Source organism: Coturnix japonica, chromosome 2, assembly GCF_001577835.2.
Source record: "Coturnix japonica isolate 7356 chromosome 2, Coturnix japonica 2.1, whole genome shotgun sequence".
In the NCBI taxonomy this organism is placed as follows: Eukaryota; Metazoa; Chordata; class Aves; order Galliformes; family Phasianidae; genus Coturnix; species Coturnix japonica.
Window position 1 is genome coordinate 106,794,333 of NC_029517.1, and position 26,367 is coordinate 106,820,699.

Sequence of the window (26,367 nt, forward strand, 5' to 3'; positions counted from 1 at the left end):
AAGGGAAGAGCATGTTTGGAGAGGCTCTTGCTAGCTTTCCTTGCATAATTTTGCCCTGTGCAAGAGCTTGCACAGGCTGCAGATCTAACACTGCTTACCGTGCAAGTGCAGCACAGCAGCAGAAGGCCCCATGTCCCACCAATGTCAAGTCCCACCACCCTGAGGCTGAGCTCCAGGCAGGAAAGCCACAGAGGTTACTGACCGTGGTGCTATGGGCTGGTGACACTGACACTGTTCTACCAGACGGAAGCAGGCAGCTTCCTTCACAGGGGCCTCCCATGGACATTGCATCTGAGCAGCTGTCAGTCATCTGCTCCCCAGGCCAGACCCATGCGGGTGACCTACGAGTGAAATGCTTTTCCCTACTAATCCCTAGCAGCCATCTGAAGCTCTCTTTAATAACATAAGATGTCACCCCGTCAAACAAAAATGGTACTAATTTCTGTTTTTGAGGTGAAAATTACATTTTGTTTTCCAACAATTATTCATATCAAAGAACAAGAAAAGCAAACCAGTGACCCGTCCTTTACCTTCAGCTTTCTTTGCGTTCCCTGTTCCTCCAGACAACAACAGCCATGGGAATGGCAGCTCTGCAGGGCCCGGCAGCCCCAGTGCCTGGCTGAGCTGCTGTCTGAGCATGGTGGTTCTGCTCTGGTGAGCAAAGAACAGCAGGGCAGCCCCGCATATAATGGACAGGGAGGGACTGAGCAAGACCCCACTCTCCACAGAGGAGATGGGTAATGCAACAGGCAAAATCTGTGACTAAGTACGGTCTGGAGACAGCCTCAGCAGTTGGGACTTCATAACCAATATTAAAATCACTTGCAAGGCAGGAAAACAAAACAGAGTATGGGCCTGTGGAAGTGCCTTAACATTTAGATGCTCATAACCCAGCTGGTATGTAGAGTTGTGTACTTGCTCCCTTGGCCAATAAAATTATAAGGATCTAGATACTTGGTATTACATATGAGAGAAATGTTAATGAATTCAATATGGCACCTTTGTGTTGCTTATTTTATATGACTACTCAAATATTTTAAATACATTAAGGGTATTAATTCTCTGGGGAGGTACAAATAAAGCTATTGTCGCTGATTATTAAGAAAAAAGCTTATATGGCAACTTTTAGTTAGTTTTGGTTTAAAAATGAGCTACGCACATAGAAAAAAAATACAACTTTTTCTAACAAGAGACTTTCAAAGAGCCTTATGAAAATTCTCTGTGTATTGGAGCCAAATATTTCACAAAAAGAACTTGGAAACAAAATACTGGTATTTTTTCTTGGATTGCTCTCAAACAGAGGCTTCTGACTACAATAGTATTCAGCACTTTCATGATATGGACAATTGCCTTGGGACTGAGAAATCAATTCTGCAAAGCTCTAAAAGTGCTGAAGATCAGCACTTTGCAGGACGCTGCCGGTATTCTTTCTGGGATCAGTTAGTCGCTGAATAGAGAAATCCAAATTGACTCAGTGCTACTGATGTTTTTCAAATGCTAAACATGATCTGCAGATCTGAACGCTATCTTATTAAATATTTTTTTTTCTCCAAGCATCTGCAATGAAATGCTTTTAAGCACCTTCTTCATCAGACTGGTATTTTTAAGTATTCAAAAATTCTTCAGGAAAAGATGTGTATTAACTTTGTAGGCCACGGTAGGTGTGCCAGGAGAAGTGTGTTACACTGAAGATGATCAAATCTGTTGCCTGAAAATGTATTCATTAACCTGATGGAGAAAATACTTAGGGAAAAAAAATCAGGTAGATATACGTGGCTTAGAATGAATATATGTTAGCTTTTTTGATTTCATGGAATAACTTAATCACTAGTATTTCCTATACCAAAATACTTCTGAAACAACTTAATGCTTACATATGACAGCAGCGTTCCCAACAAGTAACTAGAGCTCAAAACATCATGGTAAAAGTTTAGAAAAGGATTAGAAAGAATAGTTGTATTGGTGCTGGCTGACTCTCATCAAATATTTGCTTGGTTCCGAAAGATCAATTTCTCTGGTGATATTTTTTGATCCTAAGACATCAACAGTCACTAGCCAGTTGCAAACCTCTTCCTTCTAACGCTTTTTGGTAACTGCATTCTTTACACTTCTAACTACCAGTAGTGAAGAGAGAGTTTCTAAAAAGGAATCTTGTCAGCACATAAATCATTGGCATGCCACTTAAATAGCTTCAGTCTCGGTATGCTAAATTTTCATGCTCTGATAAGATTTTGGCATGATCCTTTAATTACTCTTGCAAAGAACACAAATAATTAAATCACGAAGCACTCAGTTTTCTTGGCGTTGTTCCCAATCAAAGGCAATGTAACTATATGCAAAAGATCACTACTGCTATTACAATGTAAATAAGGCTGTAAAACCCTAATAAGGAGATAAAAAGTAAATTATTATAGTGTATGAACTCCACAAAAATTAAGTGGTCAGCTTAGTCATCTCCTGATAATGGGGACTAATAAAAACTGCTTGAAAATACCTACAGGCAGAAGAGCTAAGCAGCTTTACTTACAGAGCTTTACAAACTGTATTTTATAGAACAATTGGCTGTGTGCTTGAGGGGCAAAAAGGGGTCCAAAACTTTATGAATTATTCAATTATTTGTTCCCTCTCATAAGTTCCTGACTTGTGAGTGGAACTTACCACCAGCCTGTGCCCCTGATGCAGCTCTATAAATTCTGACCAGGGCCTATGGTGCAGAAACATACAGAACTGTTTAGAGTGTCCCAGGAACCAGCCCTAGGCAACTCCCTCTTCAGCATACAATTCTATCATCTGCTGCTATGCCATCTGCTGCCAGGACAGCTGCATCTTGTAGAAAGGTACTGAGAATTTAGGTTAGCAACCTAATATACCATTACAGCCTACTTTGTGGACATTCAAGTGCTTGATTAGACATAGTCCATAAAACTGCAAAACTGAAGACTAGAAAACAGAGAGACATTGGCCATAAGACTGTCTGCATGACCCTAGCATAGTCCTTTATCGTTGTGCTCATCTATGGTACAATCTTTAAACACACGCTCATTCTATTCTGAGCCATTGCCACTTACAGGATGAATATATAGGAAATAATAGCTTTTTCCCAAACTTCTCCCATAACAAACTTCAAGTTTCATGACAAAGAAGGATGCTCTTTATATAGGGCAAGCAGATATGTAGAGTTCTTTACCAGGGTTTATACCTCCAGCTTTGCCATCAGCATGGTGGCTGACTTTTAGCAAGATGCTGAGCATCTTCGTGCCTCATCTCCCTACCTGTAGCACATGCTATCAGCTTTCTGGATAAAATGTTAGAGATATATTGCTGAAAAGTGCTACACAATAAAAAGGTCTCTCTTTCTGGAGACCACAGTTACACACCTTATACAACCTTCCCTTGTCAGTGGAAAGACTGAAAAAACTCCACACCTTTCAGTTTAAACAAATCAAAACATTCTTGCTCTTTGGATCACACCTGGAACTATTTATTACCAAGATCTGATCCTGTGATGGGATTAGTTCAGCCTCAGTGTTACAGTAACTCCTCTGTGGTTTCAGTCTTGTAACAGGGAATAAAAATACATACTTCTGGAGTTATGTTTCATATTAGATGGCAAATGTATTTGTACGAGCCCTCATTTTCTCATTCAGCTTCAGAGGATCCCATTACAGAATTTTGTATGGCTATTTTCTATTTCTGCATTGGGTCAAGCTTTCCCCAGGGTACTCTTCTAATTCATGGTCTTCTACATTATTATTACCCTTTTGACCTAAATGATTAGCCAAAATTTGAGGCCCTGAGGGCCGTTCCTATTAGGAGAAGAAAATTATGAAGTCAAGAGTCTTTTAGGCATATCTAGTTAAAAAAACAGCTCTGAAATCACCCGCCCCCAACATCACTCCTTTTTCCTTGAATGCAGGAGATACGCAACAACAAAAATTTCCTGCCATCCCTTCTTGAAGCACTTTCAGCCAGGGCACAGACTTTTAAGGGACTGTCATAGTACTTATCTAATTATTTCTTTCACTTTCTTATCTTCCCTTGACTTCTTTTGCTAAGCGTTTTTCTCCTGCTTCCTCTCTTTTACTTTCTCCTTGTCATTGTCTTCCAGATCTTCCCAACTTCCAGGGAGCTTGATTTAACACTCAGTCATAGCTTTCTTCTACTTAGTTAAAATACCAGTTCATCCCCACACAGCCTTTTGTTTTGGAAGGTGAAACTGGGGCAGAAGCTGCTGCTGTTTGTACTGCTATGAAAATTACCTTATCTGTTCCTTACAAGAAGGGTGCAAGACACACTAAGTTCCACAATATTTCACCCAAAGACACATCCCCAAAGTGTACATTTTTGGAATGTTGCTGAGATCCTTCTGGTTTGCCTGTGATGTCTCATCCAGCTGACTCCGGGGTCGGCACCCAAACCAACATTTCTGTGGGCTGTGCCAGTGGTGTTGCCAAAGGAAACAGTTCTGTCCTCCCCCATCCTCACCTCCATCACTGCTTGCAAGAAAAACAGCTGCAAGAGCTCAAAGGAAAGAGTGGTAGAGGGTCAGGAATGAGCAGCCAGGAGTGGGGGAAGGCGGGACGGTGCATTTGGCATCAATGTCAGCACACCTGGCTTAAAGTATTCATCAAACTAGCCTTATCCACTGAAATCTCTGGGAGTTTTGGGCAAGCAAAAATGCTTGCAAAGGAGACAGCAGTAGCTGCTGGTTCTAATCAGAGAGAATTTGGGTATGGACTACATGTAAAAGATGTGAGTTTTTTAAATTATGACAGATACACAGAGTGGGCTCAACTCTTTTCTATCTGGCGTATTTAACTACCTATCAAAATGAACTGGAAAACATAACAGGAAACATGCTCACAGTGAATCCTGCCGCGGTCTTGCCCTGACACAAGGTTTCCCTGGTATTCCACAGCCTTAGCATCTGGAACTCTTAAAAGTTTTAAGGATGTAGTCATCTCCAAAAGAACATTATGAAAGAGAATCACAGTTTAAAGAGAGCATAAGTGACTTGCTCCATGTTAATAGTGACGTTTGTGGCAAAGCCCTTATGCCCGCAGCCCCATCTCTGAGGTGCCTGATCACAGAGCTCACCTCACAATGGGAGTTTAGCTACCATCTTCAAAGGGGAAAACCCCATGTGAGTAAGCTGTAAAAATATCTAGAAAGAAGCACTTCAGAGACTGCACTGATATTCTTTTCTCTTGCAGACACACATTGCCAAATAAATCAAAGGCATCAGTTCTTCAGGAAAAACTCAGAGGTTTCCCTGAACTACTTAAGCAGCTACAGCCCCAAATAACACAGATATTAAAGCTGAAAAGCATGCATAAAATCTATATTACTACAATTAATCTCAAAAGGACATTTGGCTAATATAAAATTCAGCATCATCTTCATTGATGGTTCAGGGAAATAAAGTTGTAATAAATTGCTGCAAAGCAAAGTACTAATGATTGAGTGAGGCTATGCAATTAAGATATAACTTTTTAAATCACCTTTGAGGTTAAATGTAGATGAATTATGTGTAAAAGGGCAATTAAATGCCAGAGTTTTCAATCTAAGGTCTTCTCATCAAAGATTCAGTTACCTAAATTGTTTTTCACTATTTCAGAGGAAGAGATGGGTGTAACAATAATTCATCCCCCGCAAGAGGAAGTAAAGAATACTCTTTCAAACAAAAGCATTACCAGGCTATCAAAATCTTTACAAAGAAAAATAAACTAATCAAGATTGATCTACTAGGGTTCTCAAGTTCCCAAATTCCTAATTGTTAACATTAGGTTATAAAAGGGAAAGAAGTGTAAAATGTAGCCATTACCATCTTCACAGCACAACCTGAAGTAATATATATCTTAATGCAACATGAGCTGCATGAGCAGCGTACTTGATAGTTCTATAATTTGTAACTTTCTTCATAATTTTGCATGCTGCATTTAAAAACAATTGGCTTCTGAAATGCTTTAAGACTTATTTTGAAGGAGAAACATAGATTTATTTATGATCTGATCCTGCAGACCCTTACACATCTGACTGACTTTAGCATATATAATGTCACTGTTGAGTAAAGATATTCAAATTTAAGCATATTCAACATTGCAAAGTCATTTTAATTTTTCTTTGGGAAGCACATGAAAAATTGAGCATTTACTGACTGAAGAATTAAACCAGCTGACAACTACGTTTGTAAATGAACATAACAAGTATTTGCTTTGCACATTATTTAAAAGACTAACCGTTAACTACATTTCCTTCTTCTTTCCAAGTGATGATGTGCTACTACATACGTCTAAAGGAATATCAGAATGTTGTACTGTCACACCATTTTCCACCCAAAACTTCCAAGTTATGTTAAGAGACAGCAATAAAATAAGCTGTCCCATTTTGTGCAGTTCTGTGCACAGAAAAAAAGAATATAAGGAAACAAGGAAAAGGAATATAAGAAAACAGGTTCTCATCCTAAATAACTGCAACAAGATTGGGAATCTGTCTGTTACTGAGTGGTAAGATTTAGACTACTATACTTGTAGCATATAATTAAATAAAGCATTCATGCAATTTCCCTTGGGTAGAGAGAAAAGAAAGAGAAGGAAGAAGCACATTTGACAAATGCTAGTCACATCACTTACTGCATGTCTGGAAAGACCTTAGAAGGAGTATCTACTCAAAAATAACCAAATAAATTCAAAATTCACAGTGGTTTGTTGCAAGAGCTCACAGTTTTTATTTTAAACTCGGAGTGTGTTGTTTTGCTCTAAGCTAAAATAGTCAGCATAAGCCTCCTTTAAAACATACAGTGAAAATGTTCCCTTAGGTTATACAAGACAAAACTAATTATCTTACGGACTGAAGTTGAACCAAGCACCTCAAATTAAAAATCTGGAGTGAATAAAATCAGAGTTTGGAAAGATGGGAGGGGAAAAAAAACCAAAAAAGTCTATGCCAATGTGGTGCTTTTTATCTTGTGCAGAATGTACACATTTTTATTTTCTGCTCATTTACACCATTAACCCTACAGACACTGCTGCAGCTGTACCACACAAGGTGGTTGGTACATCAGTTTAAACAAGTCACATTACTTACTGATGCCATTTGCATGGGCACTGGGGTAAAAACTGAGTTCTCAGACTCAAAAAACTCCCAAGCACCCTCTCAGAGCTGTTTACAACAGCCTTTCCAGCTTAACATTTCTGAGATACACACACAGCTCTCCTGACACATGGAAAAGAGTGCAAATTGCTCGAGTATTCAGCATCGTAAAACAGAGTCGCTGATATAAAAGCTGAAAATGTGCATACCAGCTTTTTATTGTGCGTTTACAGCCCCATTCAAGTTTATGAATAAAGTTTCATTAAGAGTTGAATTATTACGTATCAGGTACGCTGGCACTCCATTAACACGAAACCAAAAGCCGGAACCAACTGCATTTCTACTTGCTGTTTGCCATTGGACTTCCCCACATACATCTGCAATTTTAAAAAATTCCTCCTACTTCCACAACAACCTTCTGCTAATTTTCTTCGATTTTCTGCTCCACTAACTTAAAAGTCATTTCCTTAAGAAAACAGATGACAGACAACTTGAGTGACTGATGATATTGTGCCATCACTTTGTTTTTCTCTGAGGCCTTGGTTTAAGAGGATGGATGTTAGTGTAAATGACAGAAAGGGGAGCTTCGCATAGGATTTCACTTCTGTTCAAAGACAAGCTAATGCAACCTCGCTGAGGTGCAATCAACTTGACAAATGGATGCTGTGCAGCCCTGTGCCTCCCACTGAAACCCGAGAGTCTGATTTACACAATATTCCCCCTGTAAACTGAAGGAAGACCAAATTCCAATCAGACTTAACGCTGCTTGGCTGTATAATGGGTTGATCAGATAATTCGTCCCATATAATGAAATCTGATAACAGTGGGAAAAAACACATCAGAGAGAATGGAATACATTAATGAACTTGTAAAAATACACTTAAGTCTTAACAGATTTAATAAACAGAAGAGAAACAGCTCAAACCGGGAGTCTTCATATGTGGTCAGCAGTTCTCGGGTTTAACAATGAAGCTGACCGAAAATACAGAGTTTCTATTTACAATTGACTACATTCACCACACCTTTTTTCAGATGGACAGGAAAAGAAAAAGAAAAAAAAAGCATTTAAATATCAAAGTGAGCTTTGTAATATGTTTACATGTCTTGCCTTGTTCTGCTTCCCCCTCAAACTAAACTAATTCTATGATACAAGCTGTTTTCTCAGGGAAATGTGAGTCAGATAGAAATGTTTTCCTACCCAAGAAACAGCGTTTCATTTACTAACTGGAAAAAATAGGAAACATTTGCTTTCAGACTTTTAACATTTTCGAGGGGTTGAAAAACAAAGACAATTCTGTTTCAAAACACTTTTTACACGAGTTTGATGGCTGGCACAGAAGTTAACTGAATGTTTACATTGGAAAAATGTCACGGAGATGTCTATTAAGGCCAGTATTTTTTGTGTCTCACAATAAACTACTCAGATTGTCGTATTTTCTGCAAATAAACATTCTGCCTTAGCAACTACAGTTGCCATCAGAAGCCGTTCTCACACATAGGCGAGCTAAGTAGTGCCGAAGTTTTAGCGTTTTATTTATTTTGCTGTTGTCACAAATAAAAGAAAAAGGGGGAAAAAAAAAAAAAAGAAAAAAAAAAAAAGAACTTACACAAACATCTCATGCTGAAGTGAATGGATTTCAACAGCTGCTGATTTGGTGACATGGAGAACCCCGGTGGAGATGTCCCGCTGAATTAACGTCTTGGAAATGTTAAAAAGAAACTTCAAACAGCCCTTGTTTAGCAGGCGGTCGAAGCTTGCTCTCTGTGGGGATCATGTGAAGACTAGCAGAGCAGTCACTCAGTCATGTATCAGCCTTGTCAATAGTTGCCTATTTTCTCAACAGGTGTCTCAATCACATGCCATAATCCTTTCCCCCGTAGGCTTCTATTTAACAGAAATCACTATCACACATGACACTGTTTTCACTTAATGAGACGTATATTGATTTCTTAATAACTAATTTCTTCCTACCATCTCAGCCGAGTTTCAGTAGGAACAACACTTCTCTCTCACCCATCTGGACCAGCAGGGAAAGTGTGAGAACTGTAGCACAGGAGTGAGGACGCATTTAATCCTTTGTTATTGCAGCAGATAAGTACAGCAAACACCAAATGATCACTCTCTGTTCCGTCAGATAACTATGAAACCAAGCTGCTATGCTGAGGTATGCGTCACTATGCAGCAGTCGCTTGGTGCTAGGACCAAGGCACCAGGGACATAAAGGACCTTACTGTAAGTAAAAATGTAGGGAAATTGTCTGTATTAAGATTCAAGTAAATGCTTAAATACAAATCCAGGCAGCCATTTCAAAAATACCTTTTTCCCAGCTAACGTACAACCATGAGTTTTACAGCATTTTGTTTTTTGTTTTTTTGTTTGTAATTTCAATTCCTTCTTTAGATGCTGAAAATCTCATTTATTATAGAATATAACCAGAGAAGAAAATTAAGTCCGAAGGGTAACAGCTATCAGACACCAGACAAAGAATGAGAATTCACAGAGAACATTAAATTCCATATGGTGTTTAGCCTACAACCAAGTGCATATCTGTAAGCTTAAAGCTCTGCTTTCTGAGCTGCATCAGTTTTAAGCAATACAACAATCTTGTAACAAAATGTACCAGTATTTTTTTTTTTCAGACAAAAAGCAACAAGCCAGTAAATATCCTACATCACTTCCTAAATTTGCAGAAATCAGATCACTTACAATGTGAATTAGAAACAAATATGTATCACCAAACCAATCTAGGCTTCTTGTTAATTATGTTTACCAAATTTACACCGAATACGAACAATCTGATGTAACCTTATTTTAATCTCAAGCCAGTCTCTTTCTGTATCGATGAAAGACACACATTTGTGAAATAATGTGGGCAGGTTAGGAGTGGCGTGTTTCACTTTCATAGTAACAGCTCTTGCAGAAACCACAGCTTCTGCATGTATCACAAATTAGACATAAAAAGAGATTTGTGGAAAAATCTATCAGTTTTGCTGATACCTATGCAGTGTTTTCTGACCACAAGCCCCCTCCTATCAGGGGTAATAAACAAGTTCCCTAAGGACTTTTAACTCTCCAAACATAGCACACAATTTAATAATTTCCAAATACCTTTGAAATTCATGTCAACTGAAGTTAGAAAGTAAAACTGGTGCGGTTTGATCATTCCAGCTGTATGTCAAAATTCTTCCACATTGTTGGATAACATGAAAGTGCAGCACCAGTTCCTGTCACCCTCAATTTAAAAACTTTTGATATACTACCTCTGAGCATGGAGTTGTTTAAATACTATCTCTAACATCAGTAAACTGCATGTACCACCTGCACTGTGACTTGAATTACCGAAACACAACACTATACAATTAAAGAGATCATCTCAGATTTCAGCAGAAAAAACATTGCACTGAAGAAATTTATATAAAAAGAAAATATTTTAAATATATTTCAAATGTGAAATATAATTTGATTGCGTATCTGATGTACACACAGATTATTAATTTATATGAGATACACCACAGTGACAAGCTGTTTTAAGTACTTTGATAGATGCATATAATGCAGGCCAGATCTTGAAAATCCTACGTAACTGAGTGACTTTATGTACAAGTAATCCCTCTGAGTTAATTTTAACTACATGCATACGGGCTCTGCAATCAGACATTTAAGTTTTTGTAACCTCAATGAGAATAAACACATATACGTTACTTCCTACATTGCACAGACAGCTGGTGAATACATTTTCTGCTCTGAGGTAATCTGTAAGAACTTTGTCCTTATCAGAGATTTAATGTTATTTCATTTAAGACTGTAGAAGTATAAGACATAAGACTGGGTTAATAACTAATTTCACCAGGACTGCTTAGAGGTCTGCCACTTCCTGTGGGCTTGTAGACAGAAGAGTTGTATTTTTATGGTTTATTTGGTCTGTAACGTTTGACACTATGTAAGGATATTAGGCAGAGAACATGTCAGGCAATTATTTAGAGAACACAGATACACCCTCAGCAAATGTACGCTTTAACGACATTTATTTACGAACCTCCCTGGGCACTGATTGATTGATTCTGAATAGGAGCCCAGTCTCACACAGTTCACATTCATCAAAAGCATCCTAATCATACCAGCATATCAACATTTTGAACTTCACTGCCAGCATTCAAGGAATGCAACTCATGAAATAATGAAATTTAGGGTAAATTGAATCTTGTTTGCCATATATAAAAACCTACTTTTAACTCATGCGATACATTCTTGCTGCATTCTCAGCTTCCTTCCCAACACAGACTATGAATTAATAGAAAGGCAGCTATTTTGGAGTGTATATGTAATGTTGAGATACAAACATTATACATTTTTTCAACAGGTAATCAGCAATGGTATAGACTCCATCTCACTCAGATACAGTTCATTTATTTCAGAAAAAAACAAGAAGTAGAATAATAGATGGAAAAACTGCACAAGCAAAAGAAGCATAATGGCTACAACAGCAATTAAGACCCTTAGATCTTAGACCCTTAGATGCACAGTCAGAACAATATCAAGAAAAGGAAAGTGTATTACCAATACAGGCAGCATTGATGCTCCAAAACTTGTTCATGTTAAACTTTAAGCTTCAAAGTTTAAGTGTATTGACAGATTTGACTATTCTGAACAAGCACTGGGAGAAGAAGGTGAGTATGTACAAGCTTCTTTGTACTATGAGACTAAAGAAATTGCAGCTATTCTGCTTGTGAGAGAAGGTGAGGAGGTAACCTCACAATGTACTGGCTTTACCTACTCGGAGAGAAAACTTCAGAGAGAGGTGCCAAAGGATAACACAGTCCAAAACAAGATCTCGTAAGAGGTTGATCAGACAAGCAGAAAAGTGCCCATCTGTTCTCAGCATACAGAGCAAAGTGGTCTTGAGCCCTCACTTTCTTCTGTCATACAAGGAATGTAAGGAAAACTTCAGCTGCAAACTCCAAAACATTGTCTTCTGCCATCAGTGCACTGGTATACTTGCACAGTCTACTTAAACACCTGAAACAACTTTTCTGGACTCTTTGCACAGTAGAAGCTAAAGGACATACCTGTTTATATCTCTCTTAGCTGGCTTGCTTACTTCCTAATTTCTCCTTGAGCACAAGAATGTGATCAGGAACACAGAATTTCACACCAAGTACCCCAGAGGCTCATTCCATCTGATAAAGACCATCCCCAGCCATATTGCACTCCTGCTTGAAATGTCAATGACATACTCCTCTCTGATATTCTGAGCTGCTCCTTCTCTTTCAGTATGAATTTGTACCCTGGAATGACATTTTAGAAGGAAAGCCTAAGAGAGAAAAGGCACTGACTAAATGGAGGTCTACAAGACAATGTGGCTCTTCAAGACACAGCTCGGCAAATATATCCATACTCCGGACTAGTGTTGTGATTTAATGTGATTGAACAATGAGCTTTTGCCTTTCTGTACTGTTCTCTATCATTGTTCCTAAAATAAAGACCAGATTTTCCTCTTCAGTTACCACTGCCTTACAGGAGGCAATATCCATACAAGCTCCAGTCACAATAACTTGTGAAAGAAAATAGAACAAAAAGGGGTCCAAAACACAAATAATTTGATAATACCACAGAAATCATTGATATGACTGGAAACCTCAGTTTTTATGCAGTTTGGAGATTAAAAACTAACTGTAGGAACATCAGCTATACTTCTTGAGTTGCTGTGTTTTATTCTCACGCACTTAGACAAGATCCTAGCCAAAACAATGCCTGAACATCAAACCCAGGCAATGCAGCAACAGTGGGTATTTTACTTCAGATCAGCTTCCATTCACATCAGATGAACTTGCATTTCTGACTGCATGTACACTTGCACAGACCAATCATTGAGTAATCTTAATGGGACAACACATATGCAGACTTATAAAAACAGGAAAATGTCTATGGGATGAGGACATTCGGACAACAAAATAAAAAAATTCAGATTTTCTTATCAACCCAGCAGTGTGGCTACTTATCTGATATCTTATACAAATAGAATGGGTAAAGCTCCTGCAGATGATAAAGTACAAGGCCTTTTAAAAGCTGTGGATGCTCTTTGCTTCTGGCTACCACAGATTAAGGTATCTCTACTCAGAAGTCTAGAAATAGAGGGTATATTCAAAATGCTGACTTCAGTTTTTCTCCTGGGGCTTTAATTTGTATGCCAGACTTCAGATCTCCTGTGTTATTCTTGAAGTTTCAAGATTTACTTCAAACTTCACTAAAACTATCCAGATACCATGAGTGCTGATGTCCTGTTACACACATCAGTGTGCAGTCGGTTGCTGATGGAGTACATCTTGCCTAAATACCTCAACAAGTGACAGCCCCAGAAACAATTTCTAGCTGGCTGTTATATGTATTACTATTTAACACATTCTCATACCTTCTTTCATTAAAAACACCTTGCCAGCAAAAGGAATGTAAACATATTTTTAATTCTCCATTTTACGTTAAAATACTACCCATTTTTCTTTAATCAGAGGTCTTCATCTCATCTAATTTTTGTCCAAATTTTACACCTTACCATTTTTCTTAGTGTTTAGTCATAATCTGATACAAAATTTTCCTTAATGTGCTTCCTAATTTTATCAAATTCCATAATTTTTCCAACCAGTTTTGGTACCGTACCCCTCATTCCATCATTCATTTTGTTACATTTCCCAAGTCTTACTATAACTCAGAGCTTCTTATACTGCTGTATTCTCTACAGGTTATTTAAACACAAAGTGCTCTTGGCTTGTTATCCTAATGGGCATATCATGTACACAGAAGGTAAGCCATTTCTGAGGTTAAGATTTGCTTTGTTCCTCTTCCTATCAGAGATGTTTGTTCACATAACAAATAACTGTGACAATTTTATTTGGTCATCAACTTTAACGCAAGTTTTTTGGTTTTTTTTTTTTTAATAGGTAAATAAAATACTGCTGTTTTTCATGATCATTGTAAGGAGGATGTATGCCTAAACATATTAAAATCCAGATTCATAAGGCAGATACAATATGAGCTAGAGTGCAGTAAAACAACCTCTCCGCTAGCTGAAAATCTAAGGTGTAACATACTGAAGAGGAATCTGTTGAGGGTAAGGAATGGACTTTCATTGCTGTGCTGCATAGCTGCTTCTTCAAGGAGCTCCTCCGGTTCAAAAAATGTTTTCATGAACTTCCCTCAAAAGTAAAAGCTACTTTCACAGAGCCACTCCAGCCATGTTAAAGCTGACCGCTTTTGCTTTTCCTTTTCCCCTTTTATTGTATCTATTAAAGTATTTGATAAAGAACAAATATGTGAATCCAAATTGCAAGGCTTCTTTAAAATTCTAAATGTACTTTATTAAATATTGGTTTTGTACCATTTAACACTCAGAATCACTCTGAACAGAGGAGGGACTTGCAGATATCAGAAATAGGAAGGATGCAGCCAAAATTTTATTTTTAAGTATGTACCACTTTTACTGCAATTAAAAGCCAAAGTAAAACAGAGTCCTTGAGGAAAGAGGATGATTTTAGACACTTTCTGCCTACATTTGGCTCAGGTGTCGCTCTTCCTAATTGAAAAATGCTTAAGTTAAAGGTATAACTTCCCATTGTAAATGAAAATATATAGTGTCTCAAACACAATTCCCTTACACTCTACTAAACACAGACAGGGATGGCTAAAGGCTACAAATCTTTAGGTTCTCCACTGATGCATTAACTAAACAAAAAAGACAACCTTACTTGTTTCAGAAAGCTTTATTAGAATAGGAATCTTTGAAGACAAACACAAAAGATTCTAATATGTTTAGATTTTATAACGTAAACAACTAATTTAATGCATCACTAGCAATATACAATAGTCGCCATCTTGCAACATGAATGCAAGTAAGAAACTGATGTAATCTGTGAGATATTTCAAAATAATTAATTTGAGAATTAAAAAAAGAACTTCTATTGTGCAAACTCTCCCTGTTTGCCTTTTTTAAAAGGATCAGAAAACCACAGCAGTTGAACCTTTGCTAAATGAAGGTAACAAGCAATCATTTGAACTGGCCTCTAAATTAAGGACGTTTAATTGCTTGAGAAAAGCTATTTGATCAAAAATGTTTCAAGTGTTACTTATCATAAGAGTTCCAAAGAAATGCCACAAGATCCAGTTCACTTAAACAAGGGCCAAAAACCTTTCAACTTTTTGCAAGTTTTCTCAAGGTAGTTTGACATATCTACACTGTTGTGTAATTTTTCTCAGCGTGTTAGACTTCTGTGCTAGTATTTTTGTTCTGTAAGGGCAAATCAGGCTTTATGCATTTTGGGGTCAAGCCAACATTTGATTCCTTCTTCTCCCTTCCTCAACTTCCTCTAAAACCTGTGTCTTCTTGCATAACTATTATTCAGAAATTAGAAAATTATACCAAATATTCCTTTCTATTTTTTTCCCCACCCCTCTATTATTTTTCTTACAAGGATGGACATGCATACAAAGACTGAAACAAAGTTCTCTTACATATCGATCCCTGTTGAATTTTAATTCTGAAAGAATGTTCCTGCTCTCTGGCACACTCCAAAATCCATCCACAGATCCCCTACTGATAAACTGAGGCGCACTGTTAAGGCCCCCTCATATGAGCAAAGTTTCATACAGGTCCCACTGTCCTGCTAAATGAATGACAGTGTATTAGTGTAACACTTCACATCAGTGACAATGGGGTATTGAATCAAATATAACAGCACGGAAATCTCCTCAATTCATAATTTCACACAGAATGCTGTGCTAAAAACAAATGACCAGCATTATTTACAACAACACTGAAGTATGAAATACTTAGGGAGTAGTCTGAAATAGGACTGGCTTGCTGAATAGCCTGACAATTTGAAGTCATGGTTGAGCAGGCCTTTTATGATCTCAGAAAGCAGCTGGAATCTTTAAGCTGCTGGGAGGAGCCATGTATCAGTAATAGGTGTGCTTTTCATGTGAATAGTTGAGGCGTGACAGGTACAGGGACTGGGACTGCTTGCAACCCCAGTGCCACCAGCACACACAATCCTACCTTCAGCACTGGTCTTACTTAGAGCAATGCTGACAACATAACATATTTAACAGTAAATACATGCCAAGATGTCCCCTACACATCCACACAACTGGGTATTAAAAGTCCTGACACAAACATGGTGCTTTTTTACAATGCTGAGGAAAGGAAGCTTTCAATTTGCCTGCATGTTATGCTCACAGGAACTATAGAAGGGAGGCTTCCTGGGTGCTGCTGGGGAGAGCAGAGACTAGCTGAACGTGTCTTACTACCTGAAATTGTCTTTGTAGCTGGTCTGGCAGCCAAGTGATCCATGTGGCAACTTCCAACCATTTCCAGCAGCAGCCAGGAGGTTTGGCAATGCCGCCACCAGCTGGATGTGCACTGCTCCCCAGGCCTTGCCCAGGGAGAAGTATGTGCTGTCCTAACAATACATACACTGGAAAAAGTAGTTTGCCCTGACCAAATCTGCTCCCAATTTTGGGATGAGTGTTCCTCGATTTCAACTGTAAACAGCGTAACAACTTTAGAAACTTTGAAGTTATCTGTTATGCTTTCTTAGCTTTGGTCATCTCTAGTTAAAACAAAAGAGCAAGATCATAGAATCATAGAATGGCCTGGGTTGAAAGGAACCACAATGATCATCTAGTCTCAAGCCCTCTGCTATGTGCAGGGTTGCCAACCACCAGACCACGCTGCCCAGAGCCACATCCAGCCTGGCCCTGAATGCCTCCAGGGATGGGGCATCCACAAATTCCTTGGGCAACCTGACACGCACAATAGGGAACAGGTAGGGACTGGACTATGGAAAACTGTACTATCAAGTTCTTTGATTTTCAGGATCTGAATATTTCTCAGTTTTCAGAACAGCATGCTAGCTGATCTTTTATAGGGTATAATGAAATCAGATTGCCCAAATTCCTCAGCTCACACTGCCCTGTTGAACACTCTAAACAGTGAAAGAAGAGATGGCCATGCCAAGATTATCGCTTCATATGCCTGTGACTACCTAAGTCTACTGGCCTGTAGCATGAGGTGGCAACATGGATAGAATAAGATTTACATCATCTGCATCTTGCATGAGTGCATGAACAACAGAGACAGTAGGCAAAATAATTAAACATCTTTCCCACAATTTTTGTAAATCTTAGCCAATTTTCTAGTTTCACTACAAAAGCCTACTTACAAAACGAGTTACTGTTTTTGGCGAGGATAATTTTTTTCTTTATTTTGGACCAATCTGAACTATTTTTTGAGGGGATGAAGGATGAGACAGGAGATTTTGGACTGTAAAATCAATTATTTGTACAGCCGTAAGGATCTGCAAAAAACTAGGTCTCCCATTCTCTTTAATGATGGGAAAGAGTAGATATAAAGAAATACGTATGAAATGTAGAGTTTAACTTAAGAGTTCATTGTTTTGGTTTTGCTCGATATCTCCATTTTAGTGTTTATTATCTCTAGCATTGGATCCTTGAGAGAGTAAATTGCTTGGAAGCACTCTTACGTTTAGCATATGTGAAGGATCTCACTGGAATGAGACATTTCAGTATTGGAATTCAGGCGGACTGTAATGCTACAAGATGGAGAAGATGAGTACATGAGAAGCTTCTGGGGATGCAGGAGCTCCTGCATTAAATGAGAATGCCACACATTTGATGCTTTAGAGAAGGCCAGATGGTGACTCCTTTCTTCCTGTCTCATACAGGTGAATGTTCTCATTGGGTGATTCTGCATTACAAAAAAACTGTACACAAAATGAATTTGAGAGACAAGAGAAAATTGTTATGCTATGTTAAACAGGCTCTGCTAAAGAATAGAAACACCTTTTTCCCTGGGCATGTCCGACACTTTACCTCTCTAATCAGGGCAGTGATAGGTATAGTAGAAAAGGGTTAAATCATTTTCTCATGTAAATCATCAGTAATCAAGATGGGGAAATCTTCAGCTCTTAAAGCATTTCTGTTGAAGAATACAAAAAACTGTTCAAAGTAGTAAGTTGCACAAATCTGTAGGAACTGAGTTTAATCTTGGCACTCCTAAACAAAACTCCCAATCTTCCTAATGCTCCACAGAGATGCAGACCGTTTTTGCACCAATTCAAGTTGCACAGCTAGGAAAGTAACTTTAGAACTGAACTTCAAATGGGACAGGAGCTTGCCGCACAAGCATGTATGCAGGGCTACTTTCACACTCTTCCCAATACTTGACTATTCCTTTGTTCTCCCAGTAATCCTATCCCTGCCCAAAATATAAACAAGTTTGTCTAAAAGACTGAGAAAAGTGCTCTAGTACTACAGACATGGGCCAAACTACACACAGATGAGTGTTGAAGCTCTGTAGACACAGGTAACAAAAGTTGGCTGGGGGAAGGTGGTGCTGGAAAAGAGTCTAAATGTACAGAAGTTCTTGTGCTAGCCTACCATCAGGGCTGCTTACAGAATGTAGGCCCATCTTAAACAGAAAAAGGTTTTAAAACTCTGAGCAGATAGCTACTTACTGTACCAGTGGGACCAAATGAAACCAGTGACAGAAGGGAGTGGTCTGTTTTGCTATCCTAATGTCTTTCACAGTGTATAAGCATGACTATTCACCCGCAATTGTTTATAAAACCCAACCTCCTCCATTTCTCTATTGTCAGAAGATTAATTATGAGATCCTGGCCCCTTTGAAATGAAGGGGTATAGGATGTCACATTCAGTTCCTACTTGCATTGCGTAGGTCCAGTTAGTTGTATTACAACTACTCAGACAAAAAGCTCTGAAACTTTGTACTACTTGAATGCATAATGCCAGCCATGTCATGTTATTTCAAGAGGAGGGAGAAAGCGAGGTGGCAAACATAATTTTGGCAAAAGCACAATTCTTCAGATGCAACATGTGCAAACCATTATTTTGTCTTGTAGAAGTATTAAGGAAATATATGATGAAATGCCAAATATATAATTAGTGTGTTAAGCAACTTATTTGAATGACAAGTGATTAAAAATGTATCAGCAAACAGATATGGCATTACTTTGATTAGCGTGTGAAAAATAATTCTGGCAAGTACAGTGTAACCAGTAAAGTAGAGTGTATATTTTCCTAATACCAGTCTAAAATGGAAGGGCCTATAAAACAGGCAACTGGGTTTTGGATGAGAGTTAGATTTAATTCAAAAGGCTTGGAAGACTTTAATAGACCTAGAAACTGAAATGAATATAGCGATTTGACTGAAAACACTGCTCATTAGAAGTCAAGATGAAAGATGAGACCTTGTCAATCCCAACTGCAAGACAAGGTACTAGAGGGGTCTACTTTCACTTCATTTTGGGCTCCAACTCTGTCACCAACTTTTGCCTACTGGGACTCTGTCTATTCATTTTTAACTACTGAGTAGTGAGTAGAAGAACCTACACCTGTTGTCTTCCAGCTGGCTGTTCCTGCCAGGGAAAAAGCTATTAGATTTCTTGATACTGGAAATGGGCTGAATACCCTTTGGGGGGCAAAGTGGCGAGGCTAGACTCTTTCCAGCAGTGTGTGGAGACAGGACACGGGGAAACAGCCAGAAACTGGAGCAAAGGAAGTTCCACACAAATGTGCACAAGAAGTTCTTTACAGTGAGGGTGATGGAGCACTGGAACAGGCCGCCCAGGGAGGTCGTGGAGTCTCCTTTTCTGGAGATATTAAAGTCCTGCCTGGACGCCTACCTGTGCAACGTGGTGTAGGGAACATGCTTTGGCAGGGGGGTTGGACTCGATGATCTCTGAAGGTCCCTTCCAACCCTTAGGATTCTGTGATTCTGTGATTCTGTGATACTGCATCAGTGTGACAAAGCAGCAAACAGATACTTTCAGCTTTCCTAAGTTTTGTCAACACCTTTATCTTCTTGCCTTCCCTGACAGCAATAACAGCAGAAAAAAATAAATTAATTAATTAAAAAAAAATCAAGATTTTTGTATTTCACAATTGGCCCAATGAGCCTAAAGTAACAGTACAACAAAATAAACTAGAAACACATTACAAAGAATAGCAAGCAGCTGGTCTGTGGTCCTTGGAAGGCTGGTTCACTGCATGTTGTTCATGCCTTTCTTTTCATTTCCACATGTTGCACTGCACTGAAAGCCCACTTAGGTATTTTAATACAAGCAATTACAAAGAGTGCAGATCCAAAGCAGCTAAAATTCTATAGGTTATGAGCTCAGGGTTAGAGATGCTATGATCCTGCTCTTCCTTCTTCTGTGTGCATTCCTGTTCTCTTCTTTATGCCAGATCATGCTACTGAACAGGGAACAGGTTCAAGAAAGCTAAATAAGCCATACATTTATACAATAAAATCACCTTTCTACTGAATTAATTTTGTCTCACCCTCTTCAAGTGACATTTTACAAGATAGGAAGTTGATCTACTGGCTAGCTACTGTGAGTAGTGGATGCCACCCATTCCATCTCACTTGTTGTATCTGGTCTGTCCTGATGTCTCTCTCATTTTGGCTCTGGTACTCGTCTTACTCTCTGTGGGCCAGTTCACCTTAGCAGGCTAAAAACTTGAATTACTTTATACCAGCTCAGTGGTTTAGGAAGCAGAAGACTCAACAGCTGGGGCTGGAGATGAAGTCAAGGGAAAGAAACAGCCAAGGTAAAGACTCCCATTTTGGAGATACTCAAAGGCCAACCTGGGTATCCTGCTCTGGATGTCCCTGTTTGAGCATAATTTGGATCAGCTGAACGTGAAGAGTCCCGCCAGCCTCAGTTATTCTGTGATTCTGTCAACCTTGCTACTGTAGTGAAACTTCATCTACAGTTATCACATGGATACCTCATGATATTTTTCTTAACAGAGAAGGAAACAGACCCAAAATACAGGCAGTCATCATCGTTTACATGACAAATACGCAAGATACCCGCAGACTGCAACAGTAGCATTTTATATCCCACTGACATTACTGCGTAAACAAACATACCTACACAGAGTGCTGAAAATCGCTGTTCTGCATCTTCAGTGAGAGGCATTCACATTAGGAAGCTACTCAAGAAGCCCCGAATGAGAGCATTGAAAGGGTCTGGGAGACAGCAGTGTCTTGGTTTACATTTTGTTCCCATTTGGCAGTTAATTAGTAACTCACTTTTGGAAAATGAAAGATTACACATTCTGAACAAATACAGACGTTTGATCTTAGTCTCATCAAGGAAAAATCCAGCTGCTGCCAGGGAAAAGCAAATGTTCTGTCACGTACATCCAGTGTGAGCTAATGTGAAACAGAAGATAAAGGCTACGGACACAGCGTACTAATGCAGTTGTACAGTCATGGGGAGCAGAGCAGACAAGGAAAAAAGTACAAAATAGCAGACAACAACCTGGTGAGCCTAACCTAAACCTGCTGGGATGATTCCTGACTCAGTGTCAGCTTTAAGAGGTGCAAGTTTCCCAACACAGTGATAGAAGAGTGAAGCTTGGTGCTATATATCAAAAGCAGTTTACATTTCTGTCACAAGCAAACTGTCTCCTGGAGAGCACCAGGAGCTCAGCTCTGGCCATGCCCTGAAGGTTATGGAGCTGTCAGGGAAATGGCAGCAGCCAGCCAGCTCACACCAGCACAGCAGGAGCCTTGGCTGCGGGAGGTAGTTTCTCAAGAGCAGGTAGGAGTCTGGTAGTGAAGGGGCTGTGATGGAATCACCCAGCCCTGGGAAAATGGCTAGAAAGTTTTCAGTGAGTCATACTAAACCCTTCGCATTTTATTGAGGAAATCACCCCAGAGAGATGAACACTGAATTGACAGTAAATAAAGGAGAAATTAGCTGACAAGGGAAACATACAATACCAGTTGAAAGAAGAAATACTTGTATTTTTTAAAGAAAATCCTATCATTTTCTCTTTCTCTCTTTTTTATTTTTTTCTATGTCCAGGATAAAAAATATCTACTGAGAAGTAAATCTGAACATGTAGAAAACAGTAATTGCAGTCCAGCATGATTTCATTTCAAGCAGGAATTAATGCAATATCCAGTAAAACAATCTTTAAACAATTTTTATTTATTTATTTTTTTACTTTTCTGATTTGGAAATGTACCTTAGCAAAAATCCTAATCCCATTCATCTTCTTTGGTTACAGCACTGGATGAATTCCCATCCTCTATATCATCACTAACTGCACCATTAATCTTTTGCCCTTGTTTCTCTCACAGGTTAGTCAGTGACTCCAGCTGACATAACTTCCCTCGATGATGTTCCTAAGCACGCTCTACAAACTCAGAGCATAGAAAAAAGAGAGATGTGGACCTCCATATGTATTAAGTATTTGTATTTATAACAAATTCTCCTTATACCTTGTCCTAAGTTTTAATGTCCCAGGCCTGTCAGCAATCCCCAAGGCCATTTGTCCCCAGAGAACTATCGCCACCTCTCCAGGATCTGCTCACCTTTGGGCATCAGCATAAGGCCTTAACCTTGACCAGGAACATCTGTTTGCAGGCCAACAGTGAGGGTTACCTACACAGAACGTTTCATTCCATTGTTTACTGCTGCTGTCTTTCCACGTTCTCACGGGCAGTTTTTGAAACAGCTCAGTGTAGCATCATCCTTTCAGCACAGCCTCCCCATCCCTGCTGGGCTCTCTCACCAAGTCTACCTCATCCATAGGTCTTCCACTCCTATTTCTGCCCCTGCTTTGTTCATACTTTCGATTTGTTTGCTTCTCTGCAAGCCTTAAGATTGAACCCAAGATTCTCCTTTTTTTAGGATTTTCTTCACAGCTATGAGAACCACAAGGGTATTTACACTCCTGAGGTCCTACATTCAGAGATGAAACACTGAGAAAAGCACCAACCATTACAATAAAGTAAATACTAATTGCAAGCTTGTAAAATAGATGTGTAGATACAGAAGCTGTTCAAGATGAAGTGGAAGCATCACTTTTACACTTAAACTACGTTAATTCTGACTTCTTGTATTTCACAGACCATCAAATTTAACCTACATACCATTATAGCAAGTCCTGTAACTGATACTGAGTGGAGAACATCTCTAGAAACTTATGGTACTGACTACAAGCGGTGACTATTTTAAGTAAAAGTAGCTTGTAGCTGAGTTCTAGTGGAAAAAAAACCCAAAACAACAAACAACAACAAAAAAAACATCTAAATAATAGTGTCCATTAAGGAAAGAGAAATTTAGAAGGATGATGTTAGACACCACACAACAGAATAGAAAAAGAAATAACTCATGAAACAATATTCTAAAAATCATGAAGTTTCTGTTGAGGAAGTTGGCACACGTGAATGCAAAAGCCAACGAAACAAACTTGACTACAGATACACTGTAGAAATGTTTCTCTTTTTTCCTTACTGTTTGCCAAAAGGAAAATGATAAAACAGTGATAGCTTTGAAAACACTGCTCCATAACCAAATGAGACACATCCTGTCAGTCAGATGTTTGGAATACACACTTATAAACTTACCAGTATGAACAATTTGCTACAATCTGAAATTGCTCAAATGATAAAGTGTTTGAAAAAAAATAAAAATAAAATAAAAAATGACTCCTCTCAAACAAAGAATCTAAACCAGCCTAAGGAATGAAAAGACAGATTTCCTACTATGTGTTGGAAAAGAGCAAGTGAGTTTGCAAAGTGCTGTGTCACGACTTGGTACATCTGAAACAGCAAGGCAATACACTTACATAGGATTGCAGCCACATTGGGATCTGTTGGGTACAAATCTACCACTGGATGTGAAAAGAGAGAGTTTCCTATGCTACAAAAGGCAATTCAGCCCTAAAAGAAGACTACAGCACTATTAGAAACTTGATTTTCTTATTTTTGCTTCTTTTTTTTTTGATCAAGGTATTTGGTCAGCTGTAGCCTTTTTGCCACAACATAATGACAATTCTGGTATACATTTGTCTTATTGGACACACTCACATAACAGATTCTACCACCTTCTGACAGTGAAACAATTCCAGTCTTACTGAGACAGTTTTCCACTAAAAGCAAAATTTAAAAAAAACCCTACCTATCAAACAAACCAACACAAAACACCAGCTGAATTTACAGAGTCACTATTTTAAACTCAACATGAGTAGAATTATCTTCATAAGCATAGAAAGAGACAGATCCTTAAATCAAATTGTGCCAGGCCTCACAGCTGATCACTGTGATAAATCAACACTTATGCACTGAAATTAGAGCCGTACAGATGAATAGCCCGCCTGGATTATACAGTGGAAAATAGATGATGCAGAATTAACTTAAAGAAGAGTTTCCAGTTTTACAGTAGTATATGGCTACCTTGCATTTATTCTGTTTGAAACTTTGAAATGAGGGCAACTCAGCTTAACAGTGTACAGCAGTTCTGCTTCTTATATTTATAAACATAAGGGTATCACATAAGCCTGCTGCGAGTGAAGTTGCAGGAAAATAAAAGTAAAATTATACCAAGTCAGACAGAAATTAAAAAGAAATGGGAATTATTTTTAATCACTTATTATGAGATCCAGTTCTATCACTAATTAATTCCAGTGCCTGGCCAACACATTATGTAAGTTCTGTTTGGTTGCTAATTACTATTTTTTCTCTGTTTACTTAGGTGATGGCAAATAATGCTTCAACCAAGTCCTGCCATTCCCCATACCAAACAAAAGCTGACAGTAGCATGTCTCTTCCCCCAAAAGCAGGATGCCTTTCACGTTTAGAAAGGGGATGAGCAGAACTCTGTGCCTCCTGACCAGCACGTGGATCTCTTTTGTGATCAAAGCCTGTTGGCTTTGAGATGATTATCTTCTTCTGCTCCTGGCTCAGACGAAATCTTTGCACAAGCGATGTGGGTTCACTAATGCAACAACCACCCCATCATGCAATGACAAATCATTTTTCTCTCTTTTTAAAAGCTATGTGGAAAATTAAATAACTAAAAGAAATGATGAAGGAACGTTACTTAAACTGCAAACTGAAGCAAGATTAAGAAATTCTAGTTTCATAATGGCCCAAACAGGCTTAATTCTACCCATTTGTGTGCAGCCAATAATGTAATCTTCAGCTATATTTTTTGTACGCAGTTTCTTTCCTCCCAGAAGCATGTCCTGTTTTGAGCACTGAATGAGTACTCTTGGGAACAAACTAATGCTGCACATAATCTGGAATTTCCTAATATCTAGGTGCTTAACTTTTCAAGCTCAGTAACACTTTTTCATTTAGACTTCTTAAATATATAATTATTTAGATGACTTAAACGTACTTTTTGCTTACAACGTCTTTTTCTGTTTACATATCATACTCTAGCCTAAATAAATGCTAAGACAAAGGCCAAGCTGGCTGGTAGCCCAGAATGTAGTTGTTAGCAAGTTGACAGGGACCACCTTATACTCATGGAAATGTCTAAATATTGTATTTGAGACATAAGTAAATTTTAAAAGGCGATCTTTACTGAAAGAAAAACTGAGCGGATTTAGAACTGCATAAACAAATTGCTGGACGAAATGAGGACTCAATGGAATACGGCTGTCGAAGTCGTCTGACTTACCCCAGCTCTCCATTACTGTAAAACACCAAACACTTAAGGACAGGAAGTATCCTCATGTTACCATGTAAATAACTAATGGGCTTAGTTTATGTTAACAACTAACTCAGAGACTTTCAATTAAAACAAAACAAAACGAAACAAAATCCACCTAAAATATGGCTACATGTCTGAACTTTTTTCTCAAAGGTAACTAATTCTCATAATTCTTCAGGTGACTTTTCCCTTTTCTTGCACAGATTCTGATTAAATGGATGGTAAATGTGAGAATAGAACAATTTAAAGACAGTTTGTGAAATCAAATAAAAATGGCCCTTTTCCCAATCCACTGAATATCTAAAAGATGCAAAGTGTGGTTTTGAGTTTTCTTGTACTTATTTCCTTTTTGCTTTGAAAACTTGTGGAATATCAGTGTCTTGTCTTATTTTACACATGAGACTACTGGAGGACAAAAGGAGTAGAATGGAAGTCCCCCTCAGTTCCCATTGGAAGCAGTAGGGTGATGAGTGACATTTTTTTCTCTTGGCTGTTTGCCCAAAGCTTGAATTAAATATGTTAACAATAGCCAAACAAAATGGGAGTTTTACACAGCCTGACTGAAAATCCCTTTTCCCCCTCAAATGACAGTTTCTTGTGACAGATGATGGTTAGAAATGATGGCTTCATCTCTTTGTTTTTCCAGCTACTCACAATCTTCCAGTAAAAATAGGACAGACAGGAACTGATACATATTTAAAATAAAACAAGACCTTTGCAGAA

General features: G+C 38.5%; 1 protein-coding gene across 2 annotated transcripts in view; it reads right to left on the reverse strand.

Moving 5' to 3' along the window:
- The window catches only part of STAU2 (staufen double-stranded RNA binding protein 2), a 150,626-nt gene that overhangs the window by 34,151 nt on the left and 90,108 nt on the right, over positions 1-26,367 (reverse strand). The gene's annotated exons all lie outside the window — the stretch shown is intronic.